The sequence below is a fragment of the Littorina saxatilis genome, linkage group LG17, assembly GCF_037325665.1.
Source record: "Littorina saxatilis isolate snail1 linkage group LG17, US_GU_Lsax_2.0, whole genome shotgun sequence".
NCBI lineage: Eukaryota > Metazoa > Mollusca > Gastropoda > Littorinimorpha > Littorinidae > Littorina > Littorina saxatilis.
Genome location: NC_090261.1, coordinates 62,011,962 through 62,025,253, shown reverse-complemented (window position 1 = coordinate 62,025,253; position 13,292 = coordinate 62,011,962). Strand labels below are relative to the sequence as shown.

Genomic DNA, 13,292 nt, shown 5'->3' with positions numbered 1-13,292 from the left:
GCTCTGCGTAGTCGGCTGGACGTTAAGCAACAAATAAACAAACAAACAAAATTCCTCAAGATAATAAATTAATGAATGTTCAAAGTGCAGCAATCCAACCAAACACAAACGCTCACACGATGGCAGAGATCACACATAACTCACTCCATGACACGTGGTGTGAAGGGTGAAAGATCAGCTACACAAAGTCGGAAGTTTCGAATGATGATCCCATAATCCTGGCACATATGCGCTATAATAGAAGGCTACCTGTAATGTTTGCTTACGGCTTGCTTTTGTTTGCATACTGAAGAAAACAAAAAAACAACCTCGGATTACTGAATAATGCTTGTAAAGCGCAACGTCACAGAGTTAAATATGCATTTCGCGCATGTACATCAAATGTATATATACAATATCATAATTGCGGCAAGAACAAAATAATAACAAACTGTATGCATGGACGGATATAAGTAAACTAATTTCACGTAATTGTGCCCACTCACATATATATATATACACACACACAAGGAAAATTAAAAGCACACACACCAAACACACATGCACACTCCCATTCCCCTGCCACTGAGATGGTCATTCACCCACATCCAATCCACATTTCCTCAGTTCAGTAATAATACACTCTTTGGATTTTTAGTTTTTACCCCAGAACACAGTCAACTATTTCCACCAAGCTTTTGCTTCTTATTCGATATGGAAGGCTGTATAACGATACGTGCAGTGAAGATGATGATCAAGATACTCTCTTCAAATAAGAGATCATGTAAAATGCTAAACCCGCTCTTTATACAGCCATGTGTGTGGTTTGTTGAAGCATCCCGCATTGCACAGCCGGTTTGTTGTTAGGGGCCTTGACTACTGTGCAGTTCGAGTCCGATCGGCAGCAGTGCGGGTATGACTTTCTAGTCTATCCAGAGTCAACGTAGGCTACAATGTATAATTTTATTTTAAGATTCTTGTCTTTGTGCCTGCCAGTGCTCGTCGACGTGTGTCAGCATCGCATCATGCAGACCATTCTATGGATGCCTACGAAAAAGTTCCTGCATCACAGCGGGTCTGATTATTTAGACCGTTGTAGCAAAACTTAACAGACACACACATACCCAGCATGCCGCGTTTGTTGTTGTTGTTGTAGATGTATCTAAACACAAATGATGTAGTTTTAAGCTCGAACGAATGAAACACTGACTGACGTAGTGAATTGTGTTTATTATGACTGACTGAAAGAATGTCACGTTGTGACATTCATGTGCAATCGGTCTACTGAAACTATGATGACCTCATTGTCTCCTTGCGGCCCGTGGCCATAATCTGAATAGAAAAGGAATGACTGACTTCAACCCTTCAAAATAATTCATGTAATGAGTAATCAGTTGATCGCTCCCGTCGCACGGTGTGTAATCCCCCAAGCGGGACCTTCCACTATGTAGTCGGTGTCGACTGGAGTAGCCTGCTTGAAGCTTAGATAACTTGTGTTATGATAATCCTTCTCAACGGAGTTTGTGTTGTCCGGGTGGTAGAAACAAGTCAGTGTTGAGTGGTCGGTGATTCGATGATCATAGTGGCCATGCATATATCACAATAGGCTATGTAAACGATAAGCGCTCGTGTATAATTGTCCACACTATATATATGCGCGCCTGTCAACAAGAGCGCGTCTGTGATGCTACTGAGGAAGACGTTCAGAAGTCAAGAGCGCGTTTCACTTTGTCAATAGGAGCGCGTGTAATGTGTATTGCATGGTATGACAATAGTAGACGTATGCGGCCAGTGACTGACATGCAGAATAAAATGTTGCACATCAGCATCGATTAAAAACTATAATAACTTAACAACTTGATTTTATTATAATAATAAAGGATATTTATACTAATCATTGGTGCCCAGATCTTACCGGAACCGTCAATTAAGTTCTGAGCGCACACAAACGCATTCGCGTCTCACACTCGCATCAGTGTACATTGAAAATATATAATTACTCTTCACAAAGTTACACCGAAAACTTCAAGTGCTATGGTGCCGGTCACGAACAAAAACTGCCTGAACAGTCCCTCTCAATGTGGTCAATGCGTTAACTTCTTGACATCGGGGAGACTGATTTATCAGGTCGTGAACAACCTAACCGCCTAACCCTAACCCTAACCCTTACGGGCCTAACCCTAACCCTAACCCATAGTTCGTTCGGTCAAAGGGTCGCATTGTTTAAGTCCAAGATTGGTGCATACGCAATGAGATGGATTGTTCAGTAGAGTTTTCTGAGTTCCGGCGTGACACCGGTATCACTGCTAGACACCGCTTCCCACACAGTCCGTTTACCGTATTCACTGTGACCACCAGTTATCCATCAACATTGAAGTTGTATTACGTGTGCCGGCTCTACGTGTAATTCATTCATGATCATAATTTATTCTTCTTCATTTATTCGTGCACGCTGGGTATCCGCGCGTAGAGTTAAGTCAAGTTATGTGTCTGCGACCACAGTCAGTAATCACTGACCGGCCGTGATGCAGGACTGATCGTTTTCGTGGCCTCCTTAATACAACTGACCGTGTGAATGATAACACAAACACAAAAAAATAATAAGAAAAAAAAAACCCGAACGAACGAAATACAACAGCATGAGCGCGGGGCCACGTATCGTTCCGGGTTGTCTTCAACTACCAATTATGTCAATTTTTGAGTCGGCATGCACATGCAACTTACTGGCTTACGTTGAGTCTTTGCCATAGGTCCTCACTGAGGCTTGGCGATCAAGGTGGTCAAGGGATGATCAGTCTTCTTCTTCTTGGTCCTTTGGTTGCCTCGTTGATGATAAATTATTTATCTGACTCTAGTCGAGCACAGCCATTGCAATAGCATTCAGACCGCCCCGCTCCGGCAGTATTGCAAAGGTAATTATTATGTGGCAACCCGGCGTAGTTACCGGATGGCAACCGCTGCAAACCAGTTAATTGCATTTAAGCCTGGGGGTGAGAGTCAGCGGGCCATATAGGTATGACGGGGCTACATTTAATAACTGACAGTTAAAGTGCGCCACACTTTAGGATAGGGGTAGCAACACAGACATACTTCAGTCAGTATCCCCACCCGGTCACAGTAACTTCAGTAGCGGGCGGGCACCGAGCCAACTCAGCCCTAACACTGTTTTCCCATAAAGCCAGGCACCACGACGGGACAGTTGTACGATTACCACTTTTAAAGTCCTTGGTATTCGGACTCGGCCGGGGTCGAACCCCGGCACTTACTTTCGAGGCGGACGCCTTAAACGTCAGTGATCATTATACCTGACTGACTTGGTTGCTCTCTTTCAGTGGTGATCGACACTCACTTTCCTATACAGCCCGGTTTTCACTCGACTGCTCATCAGTCGCTTGTAGGTTAGATGGTTTGCGTGTATGGTGTGTAGTCGAGGTTCGAATTCGTGAAAGTATTTCTTTCTATAGCAAGTTTATTGATATGGTTGTCCCGTAAAAATGGATTTTAGCTCGAGTCATCAGTTGTGGACGAGAGCAACCACAAGGAAATTCATGTGTAATTCTCGATATTAGTGTTGCTCTTGGCAAAAGAAATTCACGTGTAACTGTCTATATATGTGTTGCTCTTGGCAGCTTTAATCCATAATTGCATAGGTAACATGTACAGCGGCATGCAATCATTAATTTATCTTCTTCTGATTTTCTCAATAATAGAGGAGGAGGTTCGGTCGGTCAGCGCCGTTTAGAGTCAATACAAAAGATAAGTCAATCAACAAAAAAAAACCCCATCAATTCCATTTCTTTCTTTTTCTTCTTCTTCGATCGTTCATGTACTGAAACTCCCACGTTCACTCATGTCACTTTTAGCTCGAGCAGATTTTTACGTGCCGTTTTTGCTCCACCATTCATGCAGCCGCATACTGGCGCCGCTTTCGGAGGAAGCAAGCCGTATTTTCGTGTTTCTATAACCCACCGAACTCTGACATGGATTACAGGATCTTTTCATACCGTGCGCACTTGGTCTTGTGCTTGTGCCACACGAAGGGGGGCTAGCCACTAGCAGGTCTGCACATACGTTGACCTGGAAGATCGGAAAAATCCCCATCCTGACCAAATGTGACCCACCTGGCGGCATCGACCGGGAATCGAAATCCCGACCTTCCGATTAGTAAGCCGATGCCTTACCACTACGCCACTGCGCCCGTCAATTCCATTTCTTTCAATTTCCTCCCTCCTATAACTTATTTGTACCCACTATGACAACAAAGAAAACAGAAAAACAAACAGCTACCAACGGTCACTATTTCACCAAATGTCAAGCATGTCTGACACCAGCCTATCCGCCCTGACTCATTCATTTGACAAGTTGAAGCCCATCCTAATGCATGTATCATGTCTCTATTCATACAGGACGTCTTTGTTGTTGATGTGTTCGGTCACCCCTGTAGCCCCATGGACGAGGCTATCCAGGGAAATACCCTTCAGCTTGTACGGGTGACTGTACCATATTTTTTATGACTTCATGCATCTTCGGATGATGTTTTCCCTTTCTTTGTTGATGCAGCCTGTTTGCCTGGCATGGAAGATTATTTTCTGAGGCATATTGTTTGTTTAAGCAGATCATGGGTTGAGGCATGCGAGTTATTTGCTGAGACAGATGATTTTTCTAGTCAGATTATTTGCTGAAGCTGATGGTTGCTAATGCTGATAATTTGCAATATCGGCTGTTAGAGACTCAAAACGTAGCAAGTAGAGGTAAGCAACATTAGCAAATTGTTTGACGAATTTTGACACTTACAATGACCGTGCAATAAGCCATTTGATACGTTTTTTGCTGCAACGTTATGTGTGTGTGTGTGTTAGATTGTGGTGCTTTAATATCATTGACAAACAACTTAATCGTTAGGCAAAAAAAAAAATTGTCTGTTTCTGGTCACCCGACCGACCCTAAATTTCGGCGCCGACCCTAAACTTTTTTTTTCCAAACTCAAAAAAATTTCCCATTTGTCCAAGCTCAAGATGTAAGATGTCTCAAGTCTTCTTTTCTGTTTCATCATGGAAATATCAGACCAGGTAAACAAAAAACATGTCATACTCTTTGTCACAGATTTGTAAATGTGTTGAGTGTTTTGTCTCTATGTATAGTGAATCCAGTCTCTTTGCGCGATTTTTAAAGTTAGTTTTATTGGTCTACATTTGGGGAAAAAAAAAAAAAAAAAATCCCTACCTACCTACCCTATTTTTTTTAGCCATGTTACCAGAAACAGACAATTTTTTTGGGGGGGCCTTATCATGTCACCATTCGTCTACTTCTAATGCTTTAATATCCCCTTCTTTATTGTTTTATGTCCCTTCTGTGTGTATGCAATCTCAATTTAAACATGGATGTCAAATACTGTTTGTTATCTTACACTCGCACAGGATAAAACAACACGTCACAGACTTGTTTGCCCTTTCTCACAAACACATCACTTTCATTCAAATAATTGCATATTAAAAGGTGATGACAGATGGTTCTTTTATTTTTTTTACCACAGTCCCAATAACATTGTTTTATAAAATCACTAAACAAAACATCAAAGTTGAAGAGCCAATCTTTTACTGTACAATCATGTTTACTTATAAGTACTCACCTTCATAAATAATAATCGTCACTGTCAGTGCAAGATGTGCAGTTTTGCAGATTTGAGAAGAAAAAAAGTTAAAAAAAATGTGTGTTATAGTCTGTAAAATTCTGCCTTCCATAGACTTCTATTGTACTGGGGAGGCTTCTTGTAATTTTGTTGTTGTTGGTAGGAACAAAAATGTGCAAATATGAGGAATTGATCCTCAGTTATGGGCTGTTTACTTGTGCACAGAAGGTTTTGCATTCACAAACTCAACAATAATGATGAGACAAAATTGTTTGCATTGCAAGTTGGTAGGTTCTGACAGAGAGAGAGAGAGAGAGAGAGAGAGAGAGAGAGAGAGAGAGAGAGAGAGAGAGAGAGAGAGAGAGAGAGAGAGAGAGAGAGAGTTAGACAGGAGATAAGATTACAAACAATATTACAAACATTTACTAGACATTATGTAATAAGAGATTAAAATATAGTAATCAGCAATAGCATCTAATTTAATTCAGCACCATCAATTTGTAGAAAGTTCGCAAGCGTGTTTATAAAGCCACTCGTACGTATGGTTTTTCTGATAACTTTCAAGACACTGCTGACAGAAATGTGTATGCTTGTCATAAAGATTAGTTCGGGGAGAGGGGTGAGACATTTATTTAGATGTCGTGGATTAATAATTACGTATTTAGAAGTACAGTAGTTCTTCTGTTCATTTATTATCTGCTTTATTTTGAACCTATTTTTCGTATAGCAGCAATATGTCCAAATGTTTATCGATATTGAATTAAATGTGGTTTAATTTGGTCCATGAAAGTCGTTGAATGTTGCTCACTTGAAAATGTTTTGATAAAATATCAAATTATCTTTGGTTGGAATGTAAACCTGATAATATAATCTGCACAAAAAAATTACTCGGATTTGTGATTCATATAGGCAAGTCAAAGAAGTATACAAAAATCAGAATTGGCATAAGACGATCGCAAAATCTGTAGTAGGCCTAAGCCAATGACAATGTGTGTGTGTGTGTCTGTGTGTGTGTGCGATGCACAGCAGCCCTCCTGCCTGGTTGGGCAAAGTCCTTCGCTCCCAGCAGTCGGGCGACGAATCCATTTATCCGACGCAATTTTGATTTTTAGCGTGGAACGTCGTCTCTGTGATGAAAGAAGAAATAGTCCATGAATGTCCTACGACGCGTAGACCAATAAGTTTGATGATCGTCCAACGACGACTAGACAAGCCACGCCACATACCCTCAAGGCGATACACACACCTTCTCCCAGAAACAGCTCCGCTACAATGACGAAACCTGAAGCTGGTGACAGGAAGACGCCATATGCTGGATACCTCTCCCCCCCGGCATCCAAAAGCTGAGACAACCAGTCGTCCAGCTCCCAGGCAGGACAGCCGATTGCACAGGGAAAGGACAAACAAAGCCTGGAAAGAAACTCAACATTCGTTAGTTTCATATATATGCTTATATAAACTAGCCTTACCTCCGTTTACAATACCATTACAATCACAATATCAAATTACGGAAAAAAACCGATCCATATGTTATCAATTTTTTTTATAACCACATTTTCACAATAAACAAATTCACAACGTAGCTCTAACAAAATGGCGAGCAATACTATACAACGCACTGACAAGAACAAGTCAACACAAATAAAATAAACAGATCGAATCAAAGCCTACCACAGATAAAGAACTACTATCAACCACAATACAAAGACTATTGTAGTCTTATTCAAAATGTAACATGTCCAACGGCTTATGAACTCTGTAACAAGACGTCCGTCTACGACGAAATACTGGTGTGGACTGCCACGTTCACATAAAAAGAATTAAACTGTACAGCTCCCGCTACGATGTACAAAATTGTGAATAACATGGTGTAAAAACCACGGGGAAAATAACCTACCTGTTCCTAAACTCACAATAACGTTCTAAAAATTTAAAAAAAAGAGAACTAGCTATTCCCCTAAACCAGGTGAGATCCCGTGCATCTCGCCTCCCACTCAATTTACAGGTAACTGGGTTTTGAAGTTAAAGCTGCAGAGTATCACCAAAAACACTACAGCCCTTTCTGTCACGGACTGTTACAAAGGAGAATTTTTTCTGTCCAAATTTTTTCTGTCCCACATCCAATTTGTATTATCCACCATTCCTGTATATGGCCTGTAATATAAGCGTTGACATGAGTTCGTGTCCCTATTATTTCTTGTTTTACTACTGTACCATGTGCAACGGAATAAAACCTTGTTTAAACCAAAGGTTGGAGCAAAAAAAGTTGGAAAAGCACCATTTCATCAGTTTCTATGATTTTTCAAGCCCTTGTGCAGTCGGCGAGACGACAACTTCACTCAGAGTCAAGTGGTTCATATGAGCATTAAAAAAAAACAATTTCAGAAAAACTGTGTCTATTCATTGCTATCACATTACCTAACATCCTAATCTTTGGCTTGTGAAGTCGCAATACCCTGAGTGTACAGCAAAAACTACACACGTCAATACTTTTTCAGTCTTCGGTTTGCCAATGCTCCATGATAATTATGTGAACTATGTAAATGATAAAATATATCTTGCTTGATCAGGAAGGGAATTATTTAGTGGATCGGCAGGTAAATGAGTTATTTAAAAAAGTCAAAGTTTCTTGGCCAAGATTCCTTAACCTTCACCGTGCTTCGTGAGTCGGGGATGACCCAGAGCCTCACAAATTTTGTTGTTTGTTTGCTTAACGCGCAGCCGACCACGAAGGGCCATATCAGGGCGGTGCTGCTTTGACATTTAACGTGCGCCACACACGACAGAAGTCGCAGCATAGGCTTCATGTCTCGCCCAGTCACATTATTCCGACACCGGACCAACCAGTCCTAGCACTAACCCCATAATGCCAGACGCCAGGCGGAGCAGCCACTAGATTGCCAATTTTAAAGTCTTAGGTATGACCCGGCCGGGGTTCGAACCCACGACCTCCCGATCACGGGGCGGACGCCTTACCACTAGGCCAACCGTGCCGGTCCTCACAAAATTGTTTATCTCTGAAACTATTTAGAGTTTTTAATTGAGACTTCACGTAATCTCTAATCACCATACGACCTTCCCATTGCCAAACTTTTGAAAGATCATCTTTGAAAACAAACAAATAAACGATGACATAATTTGAACTACACCGTCCGGATGATGTGGGTTGTGGACGACCCATATGGAATTATGTAAGGAATTTGCAGCCCACGAACGCAGAAAAAGAAGAAGATGTAAGGAATTTTACGTTGTTTATCCTTATTTGGATGGCGTGGGTTGTGTACGACCCATACTCTGCAAAGAGGCGACAAAACGTTTATCCCTATTCGGATGGCGTGGGTCATGTACAGCCCATACTTTTAACGTTGAATCCTTCTTTGGGAAGTAAATGGACCGTGCTGTCCAACACGTGATCCGGTGAAGGTTAAAGGGGCATTCCAGAGCAATTTTGGCTATGTCTTTTTATTAGGTGATCTGAATCTCAATCTTCCTAAATGTATTCTACTCAATTTTTACTCTCGAGGAACAATAGTCTAAAAATATCTCACAGTGGTCAGTCTCTCCGCCTGGCAATCTCATTACAGATGAAGTCAGGTTTACTTGGTGATCGCTTCAAATTCCCTTTGTTCTTATATTTCACACTACCTTCCACCGTTAAAGGCAAGATATATTTCCAACTTTGACTGAACTTGTATGTCCCCCCTTTCCTAACCTAGGTGGTGGGTTCAAGTGCTAGTCTTTCGGATGAGACGAAAAACCGAGGTCCCTTCGTGTACACTACATTGGGGTGTGCACGTTAAAGATCCCACGATTGACAAAAGGGTCTTTCCTGGCAAAATTGTATAGGCATAGATAAAAATGTCCATCAAATACCCGTGGGACTTGGAATAAAGTAAAAAAAATCCATCTCACACGGCATTAAGTCTTAGGAAACATGAATACACGCATGCAGGAAAAAGGAAAAAAAAATGGGTAGTGCCGTATGGCAGCTCGCTTTCCCTGGGGAGAAAGCAGCCCGAATTTCCATGAGGGTAACCTCACTGGACTGTAAATCTTATCCAATCCAATCCAATCCAATCCAATGTGCCTTTGCAGTTTACAGAAGAAAGTATAAGAACCGCGTATATGATGTTCATTTGATGCCACAAGGCTAAATGTTTCTCTTCCTCAACATTTTCCGGCAATTTTCTCGATAAACCTTTTCCTGGGACAATTATTCTGCAAAAGAAAGTTTATCCTATTGAACAAATGCCAGTTGCCTTCAAAATGCATTGCATACCGTGTTTGATTCGAACTACGAACAACACGTGTGTTGGCCGCCATCTTGGATTTCATTGCAGGTCAACTCAGTGACATTTTCGAGACGGTCGCTTTGGGAAAACAGATAATACATCTTTATTATTGCACATACAAAACTGTGAGGCAGACATCTATCTGAGTGTTTGTAAGATCCGACAACATAAAGTGAAGAAATTTACATTTTACTTAAAAAAACCCCACAACTTTTGACTCAAAATATCTTGTTATTTTTGGACGTTTCTTTCTTTCTTTATTTGGTGTTTAACGTCGTTTTCAACCACGAAGGTTATATCGCGACAGGGAAAGGGGGGAGATGGGATAGAGCCACTTGTCAATTGTTTCTTGTTCACAAAAGCACTAATCAAAAGTTTGCTCCAGGGGCTTGCAACGTAGTACAATATATTAATACCTTACTGGGAGAATGCAAGTTTCCAGTACAAAGGACTTAACATTTCTTACATACTGCTTGACTAAAATCTGTACAAAAATTGACTATATTCTATACAAGAAACACTTAACAAGGGTAAAAGGAGAAACAGAATCCGTTAGTCGCCTCTTACGACATGCTGGGGAGCATCGGGTAAATTCTTCCCCCTAACCCGCGAGGGGGATTTTTGGACGTCTAGTTTGTACGTCGGAGCGATAGTAAAGAGTGTACCCAACCTGCGTTTTGCTCGAAATAGGTGCTACAGACCATGGCGTCGCGCAGTACATGATTTTCATGTATAACTCAGATTTTCTTGGCGGATTAGTGATGTACATATACAAATCAACTACACTGTTATGTTCTTCTAATTCTATGTTTCCTGTACAAAAAAACATGCAGATGACATACAAGTTCACCAAATGGTTTAGCTTGTATTTGTATTCAAAGTGACCAACCATTTTTCAGAGGCTGTTTGGCATAGCTACTATTAGTACAGCAGTCCCTCTCATGAACGGACACCCTTGGGCCATAGCAAAACTGTACATTGCAGGTGGCCGGTCACGGGAGGGGTGACCACACCACCCCCTCCCCCATTCACTCACACAGAGACACATAAACAACAGGATTGAGTCTATGCTAACCACTTCTTGTAGCTACTAGTACTTAACAATAAGAACAAACTCCTAATATTTCTTTAAACGTTCTGTAAAAAATGATTTGTATGAATGGTGTTGAAAAGAAGAGATAAAATAAATCCTCAAGGCAGTGAACGCACTCACAATGCACTGACATACCGGAAAGCAGCCACACAAACACAGCACAGAGGCAAGTATGCAGATGCTTTGCAAGAATAAGCTTAAAAACCAGTTGGAATAAAAAGCAGCAGATAGAACTACATGTTATAATCATGTAATTTATTTTCTTCTTGTCTGGCTTCTTGTCTGGCATGCCGATCATGTGGCAGTGACTTTTCACTCTTCAGTTGGAAATACACTGTACACACACATTGCTCCCACTCTCCCTCACTGCCTACCAAAAGCCTTGACAAATGATGCTTGGAAATTGTGTGGAAGAGTACACCTCTCTATTTCTTTCGATGCTCTTCCTGCCAACATGTAGTGACACCAGACACCCCACTGAGTTTAGCCAGCTACTCAACCCCCCCCCTCCCCCCAGCCATGTACTATTTGGGGCTGTGGCCAGAGATGTGTCAGCTAATTGAGGCCAGCTGCACTGTTCACTCAGAGCAAAACCAATTGACTGTGTCTAACTTTTGACAAAGCAAGACAACTGAAGGGTTCACAGATTAGGCAACCGACTCACTGGTCAAGGCTGAGGGGAAACAAGAGTATCTTGTCATGAAAGAGGTTACACACAGCCACGCGATGCTGAGAACTGTGGCCGATTTTTCACTCTCTTTTGCTCAGGACCTTCATCAACTGTGGCTTCTGTTGTTTACATCCAACAGACAAGAATAAAGAGCAAAGTGCATTTTCATGTTGGCATCTTCGCATGTACTCCACTGCTGACCAAAACTAACCCCCCCCCCCCCCCCCCCCTAATGGGTACACGTGCACTCAAGTTATCAGTGACTGTCATCACGTCTTTGCGGCTGTGACATTTGTACCAAGAGCCGGAGGGACTGCTCTGTTATTGATTTTCTTGTGGTGAAAATTTTGATGGTCTGTCCGTACATTGGAGGTATGACCTGCTGTTGGGACCAAAAATGAGTGTCCGCGTCCACGTTTTCCAGGTGGCCGTTTGAGGAGGGGGGGGGCCAAATATAGAAGGAAAACACTCCGTGCCGAGCAAATGTGTCTGTACATGTCAGGTGTCCGCTCACGCTGGGGACCGTACATTGCAGGGACTGCTGTAATACTAATACCAAGTTAAATTAATCAGCTCCTACAAACTTAAATTCAAAAGAGAGTACAATACAAACAGACACCCAGATTGTAGGTGTGGGATTGGACGTGACTCAGTTTGCAACTTGTCTTTTTCAGGCAAGGCTAAAAAAAATTCCTGTGAGAAATCAAGTGACTATAAATGTAACACAAAAACAAAAACCTTCAAAGCATCCTGTTTGGATGATGCTTGCCACTGCGTCGTGTCTGTGCTGGTAGAAGGTTTTATAAAACACCATGGCACTTCCAAGAAGCACTGAAGCGTAAGAGCCGCTTCTCAAGATTGGAAGACTGGTGAACGATCTCCGGTTGAAGAGCAGCTTCCTGGTTCCTGACCAACCGCATTTCTTCATGGCACTTGTCCAGTGATGACTGTGAACCTGCAACAAACATGTAATATAATCGTGATCTTTTCACAATCGTGTAGTAATAATTAAAAAAAAAAAAAGTGTTATCAATAAACCGTTGCACAAGCCAAGAAGCTAAACTAGATTACTCCAGTTCTCATGATGCCGATGTCTTGGCAATTTTTTCCCTTTTGTTTTAGTACATTTGATTCGTCAATTCATTTATCTAAAAAAAATGGCTACTTGATCATACCTCTTGTAATTTTTGAGTCACTTGAGAAAAAGTGACTCTATGTAATCGGTCAGTGTTAGTCTGTCCGGCCGGCCGGCCAGCCGTCCGTCTGGCCGGCCAGGCCGGCCGTCCGTAGACACCACCTTAACGTTGGACTTTTCTCGGAAACTATCAAAGCGATCGGGCTCATATTTTGTTTAGTCGTGACCTCCAATGACCTCTACACTTTAACGATGGTTTCGTTGACCTTTGACCTTTTTCAAGGTCACAGGTCAGCGTCAAAGGAAAAATTAGACATTTTATATCTTTTCTCGGAAACTATCAAAGCGATCGGGCTCATATTTTGTTTAGTCGTGACCTCCAATGACCTCTACACTTTAACGATGGTTTCGTTGACCTTTGACCTTTTTCAAGGTCACAGGTCAGCGTCAAAGGAAAAATTAGACATTTTATATCTTTGACAAAGTTCATCGGA

The 13,292-nt window shown here is 41.7% G+C and overlaps 2 long non-coding RNA genes across 8 annotated transcripts in view; one reads left to right on the top strand and one right to left on the bottom strand.

The window, feature by feature from the left end:
- Nucleotides 1–5,479: 5,479 nt before the first annotated feature.
- The window catches only part of LOC138952009 (uncharacterized), a 25,965-nt gene continuing 18,152 nt past the window's right edge, over nucleotides 5,480–13,292 (bottom strand). For all 7 annotated transcript variants that reach the window (XR_011451275.1, XR_011451279.1, XR_011451277.1 and 4 more), the window contains 2 exons: nucleotides 12,402–12,618; nucleotides 5,480–7,018 (listed from right to left, as the gene is read on the bottom strand). This is a non-coding gene — a long non-coding RNA (uncharacterized lncRNA). The remainder of the gene's footprint in view (nucleotides 7,019–12,401; nucleotides 12,619–13,292) is intronic.
- The window catches only part of LOC138952013 (uncharacterized), a 259,836-nt gene continuing 253,888 nt past the window's right edge, over nucleotides 7,345–13,292 (top strand). Inside the window, exon 1 of the long non-coding RNA XR_011451283.1 lies at nucleotides 7,345–7,478. This is a non-coding gene — a long non-coding RNA (uncharacterized lncRNA). The remainder of the gene's footprint in view (nucleotides 7,479–13,292) is intronic.